A 16864-nucleotide genomic window follows, 5' to 3' on the forward strand; every position below is an offset into this window, starting at 1 on the left:
ACAGATGACACCTGCTGTAAGTTAGCACACCATGAAAATAAACTGCTGCAGCCTGGATATGTTCATAAATACAAGATATATAGATTTTATCCATTTTACCCACAGACTGTATATAAAGATTGACACTGCATCTCCACTGAAGCTAAAATATTCCGGATAAGAACGCTGCCAACGAAAAATAACATATTCCAAAAAAAAAGAAGAGGAAATATTCTCCCTATTCTAAATAAAAAAATAAATAAAAAAAGAACGCTGCCACCGTGTGCTGAAGTCGTTATTAAGTCAGTACAGTAGCATTTGAAGCCTTGGTATTGACTTAATTAATTAATATACTTGGTGTTTGTTTTGGCTTGAGTTCAAAATTGTGATTTATTTTTCTACCACTTTACTTTAGAGCCCTTCAGAATTTATTACAGCTGACAAATTAATTGATGGAATTGATAAATCATTACTTTTGCTTTCTAGAAATTAAGCCAAAGTGTCCTGGATATGAAGGATGCCAAAGACGTCATGTGGAGTCTGCGCGGTAGAGATCAGGGAATGAGGCAGAATCGAGGTCCCACTGATACAATCACTCGACCAATCACAAGACTCAATCATGACGTTTCACCCAGTTTATATAGCATCAAATAACTAAATAAAACCAAACTTACAGGACAAACGGACACTTGAACAAACATTAGTGTGACAAGAACCGTGGAAAATGACAGAAACCAGAACACAACAGTGATCGTCACAAAGTGCTTGTGGGGACAGAGATCGTTTTATTTTGAAAATCCTATCAAATGAAAACGTTGTTGTATGGATGTAGCCTCAAACACTTTGGCTTCACCTTTGGGGAGCAGTCACTTCGGCCATTTTTATATATGCTACTTTCTCAACCCGTTCTAAAGCTGCCCTGGGATTTAAACCAGCAACCTTTCCTCTCAAACCTGCAGTTTGTTCCCTCTTGTTGATATAGAAGAATCAAAGAATAAAGGGGATTAATGGCGTTCATCAGTTTTTAATTGATGATGAACTAAAGTCTTACAAAGCACTTGTATTACAGTGTAGCTCTGATATTATAACTCTATATTCCACAGTATTCCGGACACATTTTTCTTGAATTACCTAACAGGCTCGTCTGAATGAAGATGAACAGTTTATGTGGCCCTAAAATACCTTAAGTTAATTTAGCTGACTGGATTTTACGTTCATCACTCTCTCATCTGCATGCTGGAGATGTCATTCGCTAAAAAAATGTCCAATATGAATAGAAAGAAGACTGTTGTGTTGCTTCTGTTTGATTAAAAGTGCCTGGCAGGCCTTGCAGTCAGTGAAATATGAATCTCAGAGTGCGGTGGAGAAATCTTAAGGTCAGTGCAGGTAAGTCACTTCCTTTCCTCCCTTGTTTCCTCTCTTCATCTTCTTTTCTCATTCCGCTCTGCCGTTCCCTCCTCTATCTCTGTTGATTCATGTCTGTGGTGAATGAGTCTGAGCTGTAACTAACACACAGACTGTGACAGATGCTCGATAGACAACTCATCCCTCTCACTCTGTGCATTCATTTACATAAGCACTCTATCGTCACGGAAAGGTGGAATGCACAGACCTGAAGAACACACACAAACACACACACACTCATCATATATACAGTTTGAAAGAATGGCAGATCCTTCATATAGTTTATATTAAAGCTGCACAATCGCAGATGTTGCTTATTGCAGCTGCAATCTCGGAGCCCTGTCGGCTATCTGATGATATATTGGCAACAGCCAGTATTTTGCGGCTTCTAGTGTAGACAGTAGATATCTAGGCCTCGCCTGAATCCTGCAGACAATTTGTTGCTGTTGTGAACGCATATGTCCCGTTGGGTTGCCAGTTCTCTAGGGTTCCTTTGCATGACATGTCTGACCAATTTTGGGACCAAATATTTGCTCAGAAAAACACGATCATTCAATGTCCATCATCGTCTTTCAAATTTTTTAATCTGTATCTATCATAAACTGAGCTCAATTGAGTGACCACTCATCAAGTGCAAGTACAACTGGAACTGCACTGAGTAGAGTGCATACAGTACAGTGCATAGAAAACCCCCTCCCCTTATGAAAACACATTTAAATTAACTAAATCAAAATTCTTATTTGGATCTGCAACTTATTGTACTGGTAAGTATCAGTGCCCTAAACATGCCTGACTTTATTAACCATGAATTATTCTTTGAGAAATCAGCAACAATTCCCAGATCAGCCCCTTGATCCAGGACAGCACCAAAATGAACGGGTTCTTCCCTGACCCACAACACAACATCCTTCCAACAAGATTTGTGGTAATACATCCAGAAGTAAGGTGTTTGTACATAAAAATTAGCTCAGTGACCATTGGACGGTTGCAGAAATGCTTTTATCAGTACATCACATACTAGTTAGGTCGGGTAACTACGTTTCGTAACTCTTTAGTTGACTCTTGCTATTCCGAAACGAGAGATGACACTGGTGGACCTGCTAAACGTAGCAGTAAATGCTAATCATAGTCTCCTCTGGTAAAATTCCTCAACATCAGACTGATATATAGTTTGGTGTGTAAGTTTATAGGTGAAGCACTGGTTTGAGTGTATTTTATGAAAATATTGCATTAAATGCCACTAAACACATAAACAGGCATGTGATGATGCCTTTCTCTCTGCTGCTAGAGCATCTCAGACTAGTGAAGAATGGTCGAGACTCCAGAGGCCATTTGATATTTGGCTTTCTGTTTCCCACTTTTCACCCAATTATCTGGTTTGTGGACAAACTGCTAACTTCATACCCACAATCACACAGACGCACACAGAGGACTCTGTCTCCACTGTTTAACTTGAAGAGGACACTGCTCATCATGTCTAGCCCAACTTCATCCTTCTGCCATGGAACACACTGTTTGACCACTGCCGCGGCCCATTGGCTTCACTTCAGACCCTAGTTATCTCTTTTCCTCCATGTTTCCCACCACTGATGATGTCTGTTCATTGTGCCTGATTATGAGCATCTTTAATGACTCACAGCTCTAATGCATCTCATTCGGTGAAATGGAAGCTTGTATTGAAGGCGAGAGAATAAATGTCCACTGGAGGCTCGTTTGGGAATGGTGTGTGTGTGTGTGTGTTTCTGTATTAGGCTACCTTTGGGGACACATTTAAGACTGAAAACCAATCAATTGGGGACAGCTTTCCACTAGGGGAAATATTTGGGGTTCAGTGACGAAGGGTGACAGCATGCATTGTTCATTGTGGTTCAATTTACTTGGGCTGCGTGTAATATCAGTCGAGAAAAAGCTCACATTTCTAGTGCTAACCGAGGCACCATCCAAATAAATCGCACTCCAATGCAGACCCAAGCGCAGGTGCCCAATCAAATTGAGTAAAAAAGGCAAATACAGGTCCCGTCTGACATCAAACGTCAGGATGAGCCTGGAGAGAGGAGGCAGAGGCAGCTGGTGAGCCTGGTGTTTGTTTTCCTTTACTTCCTTTAGCATTACACAAACAGCTAACATTACGAGTTGTGATTGGCTGTTGCGATTAAGACAGTTGCACCATCACCAAGTGTCAGGCACGCCCACCATCAAGCGTAAAAGGAACACGTGTATGTGGGATTTAGTATCTAGGAAATTAATGTAAGTCTATGTCAAGTCCTCAAAGGTGATCTATGTCAATGTGTGTGTGTGTGTGTTTGTGTGTGTGTGACTGCGTGTCAATGCTCCATAAATATCAACGCGGGTTGAAACGGGGTTTGTGTGCATCCCTGGCCAAGTGTCAGTCTCTCGCCCTGTCATTGCTGAATGTCAGAGCTTCTCTGCGTAATAAACTAATCCCTGCTCAGGTAGAAACTCATTCTCCTTTAAATGTGATTTACGGCTGACAATAATGTCCAGAGTGCATCACTGACTCGTTACCTCCCCGGCTAATGGAGACGCTCTTCGCTGTCTTCCTCTGAGCCAGTTTGTGGGAGCTTATTTGGATCTGCAACTTATTGTACTGGTAAGTATCAGTGCCCTAAACATGCCTGACTTTATTAACCATGAATTATTCTTTGAGAAATCAGCAACAATTCCCAGATCAGCCCCTTGATCCAGGACAGCACCAAAATGAACGGGTTCTTCCCTGACCCACAACACAACATCCTTCCAACAAGATTTGTGGTAATACATCCAGAAGTAAGGTGTTTGTACATAAAAATTAGCTCAGTGACCATTGGACGGTTGCAGAAATGCTTTTATCAGTACATCACATACTAGTTAGGTCGGGTAACTACGTTTCGTAACTCTTTAGTTGACTCTTGCTATTCCGAAACGAGAGATGACACTGGTGGACCTGCTAAACGTAGCAGTAAATGCTAATCATAGTCTCCTCTGGTAAAATTCCTCAACATCAGACTGATATATAGTTTGGTGTGTAAGTTTATAGGTGAAGCACTGGTTTGAGTGTATTTTATGAAAATATTGCATTAAATGCCACTAAACACATAAACAGGCATGTGATGATGCCTTTCTCTCTGCTGCTAGAGCATCTCAGACTAGTGAAGAATGGTCGAGACTCCAGAGGCCATTTGATATTTGGCTTTCTGTTTCCCACTTTTCACCCAATTATCTGGTTTGTGGACAAACTGCTAACTTCATACCCACAATCACACAGACGCACACAGAGGACTCTGTCTCCACTGTTTAACTTGAAGAGGACACTGCTCATCATGTCTAGCCCAACTTCATCCTTCTGCCATGGAACACACTGTTTGACCACTGCCGCGGCCCATTGGCTTCACTTCAGACCCTAGTTATCTCTTTTCCTCCATGTTTCCCACCACTGATGATGTCTGTTCATTGTGCCTGATTATGAGCATCTTTAATGACTCACAGCTCTAATGCATCTCATTCGGTGAAATGGAAGCTTGTATTGAAGGCGAGAGAATAAATGTCCACTGGAGGCTCGTTTGGGAATGGTGTGTGTGTGTGTGTGTTTCTGTATTAGGCTACCTTTGGGGACACATTTAAGACTGAAAACCAATCAATTGGGGACAGCTTTCCACTAGGGGAAATATTTGGGGTTCAGTGACGAAGGGTGACAGCATGCATTGTTCATTGTGGTTCAATTTACTTGGGCTGCGTGTAATATCAGTCGAGAAAAAGCTCACATTTCTAGTGCTAACCGAGGCACCATCCAAATAAATCGCACTCCAATGCAGACCCAAGCGCAGGTGCCCAATCAAATTGAGTAAAAAAGGCAAATACAGGTCCCGTCTGACATCAAACGTCAGGATGAGCCTGGAGAGAGGAGGCAGAGGCAGCTGGTGAGCCTGGTGTTTGTTTTCCTTTACTTCCTTTAGCATTACACAAACAGCTAACATTACGAGTTGTGATTGGCTGTTGCGATTAAGACAGTTGCACCATCACCAAGTGTCAGGCACGCCCACCATCAAGCGTAAAAGGAACACGTGTATGTGGGATTTAGTATCTAGGAAATTAATGTAAGTCTATGTCAAGTCCTCAAAGGTGATCTATGTCAATGTGTGTGTGTGTGTGTTTGTGTGTGTGTGACTGCGTGTCAATGCTCCATAAATATCAACGCGGGTTGAAACGGGGTTTGTGTGCATCCCTGGCCAAGTGTCAGTCTCTCGCCCTGTCATTGCTGAATGTCAGAGCTTCTCTGCGTAATAAACTAATCCCTGCTCAGGTAGAAACTCATTCTCCTTTAAATGTGATTTACGGCTGACAATAATGTCCAGAGTGCATCACTGACTCGTTACCTCCCCGGCTAATGGAGACGCTCTTCGCTGTCTTCCTCTGAGCCAGTTTGTGGGAGCGTCATTACTCCTTTTGCTCCAGCTCAGGCTTTTAGAGCATCGGCTCAACACATATCATTAATCAACCCTAAACATGCTGTATTCACTGCTGCTGCAGGCTGTCAGGGGACTGCAGAGAGGGCTGAAAAAATCGGCACCTATTTGATGAGATATTGGCTTTAGAGATCTTGACTATAACTGTTCCCTTGAGGCAAACTAGCGTGCACTCACCATTTCCATATATACATTAATGATAGGGAACGAAGAAACACAAGAGACCCCTCCCCTTAGCAGTGACTTTCCAATCATAGCTTTATAACAGTAACCAGGGTCATCAGCCCTGTAGAGTTGTGGATTTCTGTGTATATTGAATGAGATTATATGGGGGGATGCAGTAACAGATATATTCTGGAATTACCTTCTCCAATGCAAGCTTCAATCATTAACATGCTCAGCTAACAAACCTAATACCTACTGCAAATAAGCTTTACTTCCACGTCCAAAGAGTATCATTAACTAACTAGAATAGCACTCAGTAAATCATCCAGTCCCCTTAAATTCAAACGAAGCTGCACACAATCTCACCCTCATATACATCAGTCCCCTAAATGTGCCTTGATTCTCATCAAGATCCATGAAAACTGCTAAAATGTTGAAAAATGCAGTATCTGGCAATTTTCAAAATGTAATTTTCCCCCTGATGCAGCTCAGCACTGACATTTAAAGTATAATTTCAGTTATAGGTTTTGGCAGAGGTGTCTCTTCCTGGAAATTCAAAAAAAAATTCCTTTAAAATGCATTATTGGGAGGCGGGGCTAGCACACGGCTAAGACACTTCTTTTATTAGAGGGATAACCTAAATTATATAGAAATGTCATGATGTAGAGAGGCAGCAGATTGATTCTTTGTAAGCATTGGCCCTGAAAGATCCAAGACAGTTGGAAAACAGATTTCATCACATTATTTACCAAAACTATATGTCCATCATAAGACCATACACAACTAGGAAAATGGGTCTGTTTGCAATAATTTAATACATATTTTATAAAGAATCGGTAATGTATTGCATATGTGCCATGTGGATCAGTGGCCCAGTATTCAACAAGCTGATTTTGTGAAGAAAGAATCTCATCCCCCTCCTTCCACTCAGCTTTTTTTGTTTTTTTGGAGGTTAAAGGGAGTCTCAGGTGCTGGGGTGCACTCGCCAATTACGCAGCAGATAGGAGGGTAACAGGAAAGCAAGGACAGTTATAGGACTTGGAGGAGAAATCAAAGCCTGGCTGTTGCAAGGTGGTGTGGCCAAAGCCAGATGGAACAGACAGGGATTATACCTCTGAGACTCTGTTGTATGCAGCAGCGATATACTGTACAGCTGGAGATCTCAGCCGAGGGTGAGGTTACAACAGGGGCGGATAAGGACAGGATGCAAATGATGATCCAAGGCCTCAGCAGATGGGTTTAGTGAAAGGACAGAGCACCTGGTTGGCTGCCTAATGAACATGACAGTTGAGGTAATAAAGTTAAATGTCAGACAATGTAAAATATATTGACTGGAAGAGTGGTACAGCTCTGACATAACCGGGGGCGTCACGTGAAAGAATTATATAGACAACGGACATCACACCAGAATACTGTAAAATTAATAGGTTTGGACATGCTGTATCTTATCTCTATGCTTTACAAGTAAGGAAAACTCCAAAAGGCTCTCGGTTTATACAGAAACTGAGCTTTCTGTCCATATTCATTTAATTTGTGCAAGTAGTCAGGAAGCTTACAGATAGGGATGAAACGGAGTACCACAGATTGTGGGGGGCAGTTAATCTATAAGCTCAAGCTCACAGCCATAGCACATAAGGAAGAAATTCCACGACAGGGAGAACTTTTCAAGAACAGACTCCCAGTTTTACGACGCGGCGGCTTTTCCCTCTTGTTTTCCTCATGTTTTTGTTGTCAGAAACCTTTGACTCTGCGCTCCTATGGTGATACTGCTTAACATATATGCCAGAGTAAAGAAAACATGGATGGATGTGGGCAGTGACTGTTGCACTGTTTGAGATGGACGCATCTTGCACAAAAAAACAGAACTCTGCTTGCACGGGGTTGGTCCTGAATGTTGCTTTCATTTTGGATCTGGTTTCAACTTGGTAATATAGTCTAGAAATGTGGCAAATGAAGTCTTCTTAGTTTTAGGCATTGTCTGTAAGTGGGGCTGTCTTTTTTTACTATACAACGAAACCAGCAGCAAGAGTCAATGAATCCTCCCTATTGAGAGATGACTTTAGAGAGATGACAAGAAATGAAGGAAGAGAGAGACGGGGTACAACTGTCAATTCAATATTCTCTCTCTTTTGGCTCTGTTTTGGCCTCAACCAGCTCCTAAGGGAAGTCATTTATCAGGCTCATTAACAGCTTAGCAGCAAGCTACTAACTCTCTGTGTGTTGTGTGGTGCTGAGTACAATGTGTTTGACAGGGTTCACTGCTCAGAGTGTGCAGAGAGTAGTTTTGATATAGGCACCCATTATTAGAATTTGTCAGATATAACTGATCAACATTTTGTAAGTAAGTAATTCAAGTTTATTTAATTTGCACCTTTCACAGGACAGAGTCACAAAGTGCTTCACAAAACAAAAAAAAAACTATCACAAGCACTAGACATGGACATTTGGATGTTAATTGGGCTGCAACTAAAACTTGAAACTCTAAATGGAGTCACTTAATTTTGGTTATTATACATGTAGTCGCATGCAAATGCTTGAAGAGAAACCTCATTACATTTTATTTCATTGCATTTGCTTTGACACTGCATTCAGATTCAGTAAAATGCCAACCCTAATGGTTTAACTCCACATTAATGGTAAGTGAGCCAATTGGTATTTTTGCTATATGGGTGTGCAATCCCATTTCATCCATTACGGGCTGTTTTATTGTAAAAGTTAACTCAAATTGAGAAAGAATAATTTGTAGGTCTGAGCGTGGAAAGCAACATCAACTGAGATAAAAACGTTATTTTTAAAGTACTCCATAGTACATTCCCTGTATGGATAACATGATCCTTTTATATAGTCCATACCCCACACACACCATTTAGCCACCTCCATGGAACACATGAGATATTAATCAATATGACAGCTATAGAGGTTCAATATGCTTTTAGCCATGGTTCACTTAGACCCTGGCACGGGCCTGAGATGTATGACCAAGTAACAGTGACCCATGTATCAATCTTACTGCTGGTTGGTGCTCAGCTAATTCATTCCTACGAAGCCTGCTGCATTTCCCCTGTTGGGAGTTTGAAGTTAATTAAAATAATGAATGCTTTAGCTCAATTGGAATTGCAAATGGTGGCATTTATGGTCCGATAGCAAAACACTTTCCTCCATTATTGTTTAGATGGAAATTCAGTGAGATTCAATCAACCCCAAAGGACATTAGAGCAGGGCTGATGAATATCTGTCTCGATTCATGGAGGTTATTTATAAACAATGTATAAAATATTGTTTCTTCAATAATTTTTGGAACAAAACAAGCTCATCTTGAACTGAAATGATGGTAATAAAAGTAAATGTCACCGGGAAAGGTCACAGGGTCAAGATCAAAAGGTTTCCTCCTTGGGGGAAGGTGAATGTGAAGAGAAAAGTTCATGCCAATCTGGCCTTCAGTTCATTGTTTGGCAGAGATAAGCCGAGGGCTGTCTGTACAGTTTCCAGTGTGTCTACAGAGAGCTGATATTTTAGTTCTACCTTCCCCACAAAGGTCATCAGTGTTCTGCTTGAGTTAACAGGAAGATGCTCCACACTGTTTTGATGTTTAAGTGTTACCTGTTTATTTGACAGACATATCAGCGTCTCTATGGCAGCAGATGTGTGGCAGTCAACACTTTGAGGGCCTTTTTTGAGGCATGTCTTTGGACTGAAGGGGTAAGTACCCAGAGAAAACCCACACATACACGATAAGGACATGCAAATCCACACAGGAAGACCCTGAGGGAACCGGGATCTGAACCTTATTGCTGTGAGAATAACCGGATCACCGTGCTTCCAGAAGTAAAAAAAAAGAAACAACAGCTGTCAGCACATGATGTCACAGAGACCCTTAAGTTTAAGGAGCTCGCACTTTAATACTCCAGCTCCTATGGCAGCACATCAACATAGATGCTTTCGAGGTGGTCGTTTCACTGTGTTTACTCTCAATAAAGTGGTTATGCAGTGTCATCAGCTGTTGCTGTGTTTTACTGTGCCACCAAGGACTTTAACACGAGCACAGTTTGGAAGCTGAACTGCCCTAAAATGTTGAAAAGCATTTAATTTAAACCCACATCATTTTTGGTCATTACAGACAGAATCTACTTATTAATTACACAAACATCTTTTATGCATATTTCACACTTATGTGTGTAAGTAGTGTGTGAGGGATTTGCTACCTTTGATCATACACAATGTAATCATGTTCATTTCCAATACGTTTGATCATGCTGAATCCTGTACACTGTGTTGACTGAATGAATCTTGGCCTGATTGCCTAAACCAAGGCATTGTTGCCAACCTTGATTTCTTCAGAAGATCCTGACAATTGCCTTAAAAACCAGAGGGGGAGGAATGAGCCAAAGGTATAAAGAGAAAGAACAGCTTCCCATCGGGGTGCATATTATAAACCAATCTTTTCCTGTACCATGCTCTGAGCATTAAAGTGGGACGATACTGTTAGAGAAATGTATCTCGGGATTGTAATATTGCCACGATAGTTATGTGTGTCCTCAATGCGCATTTAGCATGTCTTCTTCTACATCCTCGGATAAATTACAGCAACCACGGACTGAGACAGATATTTACAGATGTCGTTAGTGCCGATCTCTGTCATGTCAACATTATTCATAAGATTTAATGCCAAAGGTAAAAGCACACCACTAATTTGGTCGCTGTATTGCTTTTCATTGAGCTGCATTACAGAGCTGTTATTTTGGAAGGTTGTGAACTTGGGTCTTAAGGTTGTGTGGCTTGCTTCACAGACCTCCGAAATAACCTATATGCAATTTATGAAAACATAACACTAGTTGAGTAAATTACGAGAAGAGTAATTAAAGCTAACATTGACTATAAAATCTTCATTGCAGATAAACCGGGCAGGATGACCGTAAAACTAACTCTGCACCATAGACTGTAAAAACCCCTGAACACAACATCCAGCACGCAAACAATTAAAAAGTGACAGTGTATTGTATAAAGTTCTACCATATACTGTTGATATATAGAATATACTGTCCTACTCCTGGCTCACTAACGACAAGGAATATTAAGGAAGGAGCCCTGGAGCGTTAACACAAACCAAGAAAAAAAGCCCATTCTAAACGGGCAGGTTTGAAACCAGCAACACACTTTTAAAGTAAAAACACATCCTAAATGATGTGAGTTATAAGAATTCAGGAGATGGGATCCTGTTCACGTCGAAGGTGAGAATGTGTCACTTCCTCTATATCAGTCAAACATTATGAGTCAGACTCATAAACCTGAGTGATGTGAGCTCCTGGTCCGTTAACCTAAATAAAAGTTTTCTTGTGGATTCTGTTCATGCAGTTTTGGTTTTATCAGCCAAAGTTTTGATGTACTCATTTCTGCAATTTCTGTTGCCACCAATAAAAAAGAGCTGAGTGGATTTTCATATCCACAGACCGCACGGTGAGCTGTCTTCATTTCTGTGACTTATACTTTGGTAGAAAGTGTTTCCAATGTGAAATTTGTGGATTAGAAGTAACAAGGGCATAGTTTCCGGAAGGATCATTTATCGTAAATGTGACTGAAATCCTCTCCACCTCCAGTAAATTGGGTTGGCATCAGAGAACTCCTGAACCTGGACATTTGGACAAGCGACTTACTGGTCATGTGGGGCCTGTTACACAAAAGCAATTTGTGAGCTTTGTTTATATGCATCCCATTTCACAAGTAACTGCTGCTAGTACATTGCACCCCCAGGCTTAGTGTTTATGTTTATCAGTTAAATGTATCAGAATTGATTCAAGATGATATTATTTCATGTTGCAAGAAGTGTTCATTTCCCCAACACGAGAATATGAAGAAGTATCTTTGTCAATGACCTTTTTACTCCACAAAAAAACAAAACAAACTTTTTCCTTTGTGTCTTTACTTTATTAACTTCCAAAGTGCAGATTTTCAAAAATAACAGAGTGTTTGGGCAAACGATGGTGTCACAGTTAACTTTGTGCATGCCCGCTGTTGCTTTGTGTTATGAGCATTCTCTACAAACACTCCAGTTTCTCTATGGTAACTTAGTTCTGCTATGGGTCAAGTTACAATTTAGCAGCTACATTTAGCTAGCCTTGGTGCCAGACGAACCTAGCCCCGCCCACAACATTTTTTGGTCGGGAAGTTCGGTCTGGAGTCGCTCCGTTGGCGAGAAATTATCTCCGAACAGAAGCTGTTCGGACCAATCAAATTGTCAGGGCGGGCTTTATACGATGATGGACAGATGATCAACAGTTACGTAATCAACTACGTCATCAAAGAGCCCTTGGGTTGACTTTGTTTTCCACAAACATGCCTGCCGCTGGAGAGCTGAGATGTGTAGATGCTGCCATTGAGTCTGTTTTAGGAGACATCGACAGCGCATTAATTTTGAAAGAGGAACAGAGAAACGCGATCAAGGCATTTGTAGATCGAAAATATGTTTTTGCCGTCCTTCCTACGGGATTCATAAGGGACATACTATGTTGCTCTGATTGATTGTAGGTCTATACAATTGAGCGAAGAGGCATCCTGGTGCGGTTGTAACACGCCCCATAATCACAGCCCAATGGAGCGGTCTCAGACTCATATTCTGACTAGAATCATGAGTATGACAACGTCAGGCTAACATTTAGCATCACTGCACCACAATACTGACATTAACAGGCGTCTTTCTTTCCCAATATTCCTTGGACAACAGTGTTCTTCTCTGGTATTTGACAGATTGTTGATGTAGAGTTATCGCCATCTACTGGCCCGGCATTCTTGTTCGAGCTCTTGTAGTCTTAAAACAGAGTAGAAAATATCCATTCAAAAAATATCTACTCTGGTGTAGACATGGCCAAAGTCTAAGTGCAACAAAATGCAATCAGCATGGGATATTATTGATGAAAAACAAAAGCTGCCAAAACGTCTTTCTATTTTTCATTGATGACAACAATCCTGAGAAAACTCATAGAGTGCACTGCAGAGAAACTTAAGAAACCTAATGTTAAGATATTAAATAACATAACTTTATTTTTAAAGCTTACTTGCAGATGGGGATTTTGTCTCACTGAGTGTCAGTTACCAAGTCAGCTATGTTGGCTAAAGTTTTACTTCCCAGATACGTTTGTTTGTGTTGGCAATTTAAAGGTTTAAGCACATTTCAGGAATATGTGTATGACAGCTAAATGCTGTCTATTTGTGACATCTACTGGTTAATAAAATGCACAGCATTTAATTGGTATGAGATTATTTTTCGATTTCAATTAAGTCTCAATCTTACACACTGGACCCTTAATATTGGATTTTACTATACTTTGTGAGTCTTGTTGGCACATGGTGTTAATAAACACAATTTATCTCTGTGCCGTGGCAGTAAACACAACACATGGGCCGTCCACAACTGACCTACAATCAGAACTGAACCAGATATTTAGGGCTTACCAACAGTAACTGTGATAAGCAGCCAGCAGGGCTACAGCTCTGACGCACAGACATTCACTCTGGTGTGTGTAAGCTTCTCGTAGCAGAGCTGCTAGCCCAGCTCCACAACACTAACAACAGTGACTCTCAACGGACCATGAATGTGCTTCTAGCAACTGTCATAGCTCAACCAGACTCAGCAGAGAAACTGAGAGTCTGCAAGGAGCCTTTTCTCACGCCTGGTTACCTCCGACGGCTCCTCTGGTGCATTTCTAGAATGTGCTGAGAGATAGGGAGGATTTCATGGAGTAGTTACCCTTTAAATGAGAGAATATCAGAGCATAAAACACATGGATGCTTCACAAAGATTTCTTTCACATGTTTTTCAAATGATATTACATCCAACAGACGTACACTTAACGATACTGCAAATATAAATGCAATTTATTTATATTGCACCTTTCAAAACACAGTTACAAGGTGCTTTACAAGTTAAAAAAGGGAAATTGGGAGGTAAACAATTGGAAACTGTTACAAAGCATGATAAGCAAAGATAAACAAGATTATGTAAAACATTCTAAAATATTTAAAAGAGATGGTAGGATTAGAGCTATAACGCACAGCTATGAAAATGTGTCTTTAAGAGAGATTTAAAAGAGCATACGCAGCTGCCAGACGGATCTTCTTTGGGAGATTGTTCCAAACAATCAGAGCCCTAATAGAAACAACCTCTGGGGCTGTGGAATGGTGAGCAGGGCCTTCGCTAACAGGAAACTCTTTAAATCTATTTTAAAATTCAAAGGAAGCCAGTGAAGAGAAGCTAAAGTCATTAACACACTCTCTTCAAATGTAGCTTTTGTCGTCTAATGTCTCTTTCCACCTCCAGACTAATGCTCGATGACTCTCCTGCTCACTTGCGTGTCTGAAGGTGTCTCCGTCTCCCTCTCTAATTACCCCCAGACTTCTGTAGACGGTCTGCATGTTGTCAAACAAGGACACTGAGGAAACGTGTCTCACCTGGAAATAAATGAAGTGGCTGCACGCGGCTCTGGGGACAGATAATACGCTGGGTGGTAAGTCATCCTGAATTACTATGGTGCCTTGTGTTGCAGAGGACAGTGGAGGAGTGAACTGATTGGAATGTCTGATATTGTAAGTTGGAGTTAGAGGAAATTATTTGTCTGGGCCGAGAAAACAAGACATGGCTGTGTAAATAAAGTTGTATAGAAGAACTGGTCGGTCGTCTGGACGTCATCAGGAAAGTGATGAGGACTGAGGGAGACACCTGAGTGATGAAGTGATAGATCTCGACAATGCTGGGAAAGATGAGGGAAGACAGCAGCAGACGGCTTTGACAAAAGAAGACGCCTTTTTAAATTGTGATGGGCATCTCCTGCGCAACTGAGCTCCTCTTGAGCCGTCACAAAGATGGCAGTGATTTGCCTCAGAGGACAGAATGTGGTGCAATCAGGAGAAAGCATGTGCGCATGCATGAAGGGTGAGCAATTTTAACTCGGGCTCAAGAGAAATGTGACGTGAATTTTGATGATGTGAAAGATTGTTTCTGACTGGCATAAAACAGTGGGTGCATTAGGGAAGTCAAATAATCTCATACCTAATTTCCTAACCCTGATGGAATACGTCACAAGGTCATGGAATGATGTGAAGGAGAAACTGTAATTAGTAAAGGGAAAGTAGGACCATGGTGCAGAGGTATTACGACTGCACATACAACTTTATTTATCAAAGAAGGTATGCACAAAATGTACGGTACTCTGTGCTGTAGGTTGTGCGCTGACATTTAGAATCAAGAGGAAACATCTTCAAATCATAATCATCACTGAGTGAAGAAAGAACACAACTGATTTATATGAAAATGAAACAAACAGCGCTGAAATGTTGAAATAATAGGATAATGTGAGGAATATAAGTCGAGAAAATCAAAGAAAATCAATTTTGTGTGCACTCCACAATTGGGGGATTAAAATGACTTTAAATTTGTGTTTAGTTTGGATGATGAGATTTTGAACCCGGTGTGCCGAGGTACAACTACGAGGTTGTGTCGCTTTAAATGTTGCTGCTGCAAAGAATTGTGGGGCTGCATTTTCTCCTTTCATTTCATTAAGGATGGTCTGATGTTTCCTATGCTACAGGAGACTAAGCATTGATGTTCCTTTCCTTATCATTTAGAGAATTCTGGTTCATTTAGAGAATTGGAACAGCTCTTATTATTGCAACTGCAGAAATACTTCAGGGTCATTTCACTCAGTTAGAACAGTTCCTAAGCAAAATGGACTTTTTTAACGTACCCAATGTTCCTACAGCCAAGATATAATAGCTGGCAGGTAGTTGAGCTAAGTGGAGGGACCCGACTGATGAATGAGACAGTATTATTAGGTTTTGCATATTATGGACTTCGCTTTTCTTTTCTGTGTTGTTGTTTTCCTCTTCCCTATTGAGTGTTTGTCTCCAGTTTGTTTCCCATGTCTGGTTGAATGTGTCTCAGGCTGGGTGCAGCTGACCTAGTTTCTACCTTTTCACCAAACTACTCACTCATCTCCAGGCTCATAAACTCAGAGTGCTCTACCAGAAAAAAGCCTGGTCTTCCTCTCCAGTATTTGCCAGTTTGTTGTCGAACCCACGGTGGTCAAACGCATCTGCTAAACTCTCAACTTAGTTTTATATATACTCTTCATAAGGGACCTCATGTCCTCGATAGGCATTTTATACGGGCGGGTGTAATGACCTAAACATATGGAGTGCTGGAAAGCAAGCAGACGTTTCTGGAGGTTTTGTGTCATCCCCAATGCCACACTTCTTCTTGTTATTGTTCTGAACCCTGAGCCAGGTTAGGTAATAAATAGATAATAGATTTGTCAGCCTCGTATACTGCCACCGACCAATTTAACAAGAAATCTGCAGTGCTGAAGAGAGAGCATGCTGGCAGGCTTCAGACCCTGAAACAACTGAGGCTGCAGCCAGAACCTCTGGAGCCAAGTAGGGAAAAGCCTGCTGCATTTGACATGAGGTCCACTGACTACTGCTTTGGTTTCCAGCCAGTGATCATTCGGCTCTAATCCAAGTAGGCTAAGCCAATTATATCTATCCGGCTATTAATGACTGGGTTGATGTTGCTACAAGATTTTTAATCCTTAAAATTTCATAGACACCATGTCATGAAACATATAGCCTCAATATATTCTCTCTATATTCTTTCACTCCAGGTATCACATCACTCAGCTCGTCACTCTTAGTATAGAATACACCATATTATCAGTTAATAGTGCATCTGATTTTTTATTAATTTAACTTGACAAATTCAAATGATCCAATAGGAGCTGATGGCTTCTTTCTACAAGTGCTTATTTAAGCAGCTCACTGATGTTTTGCATGCATACTCTTGTTGCTGATTGGCTGGAACAGTGCTC

The sequence above is a fragment of the Limanda limanda genome, chromosome 21 (assembly GCF_963576545.1).
Source record: "Limanda limanda chromosome 21, fLimLim1.1, whole genome shotgun sequence".
In the NCBI taxonomy this organism is placed as follows: Eukaryota; Metazoa; Chordata; class Actinopteri; order Pleuronectiformes; family Pleuronectidae; genus Limanda; species Limanda limanda.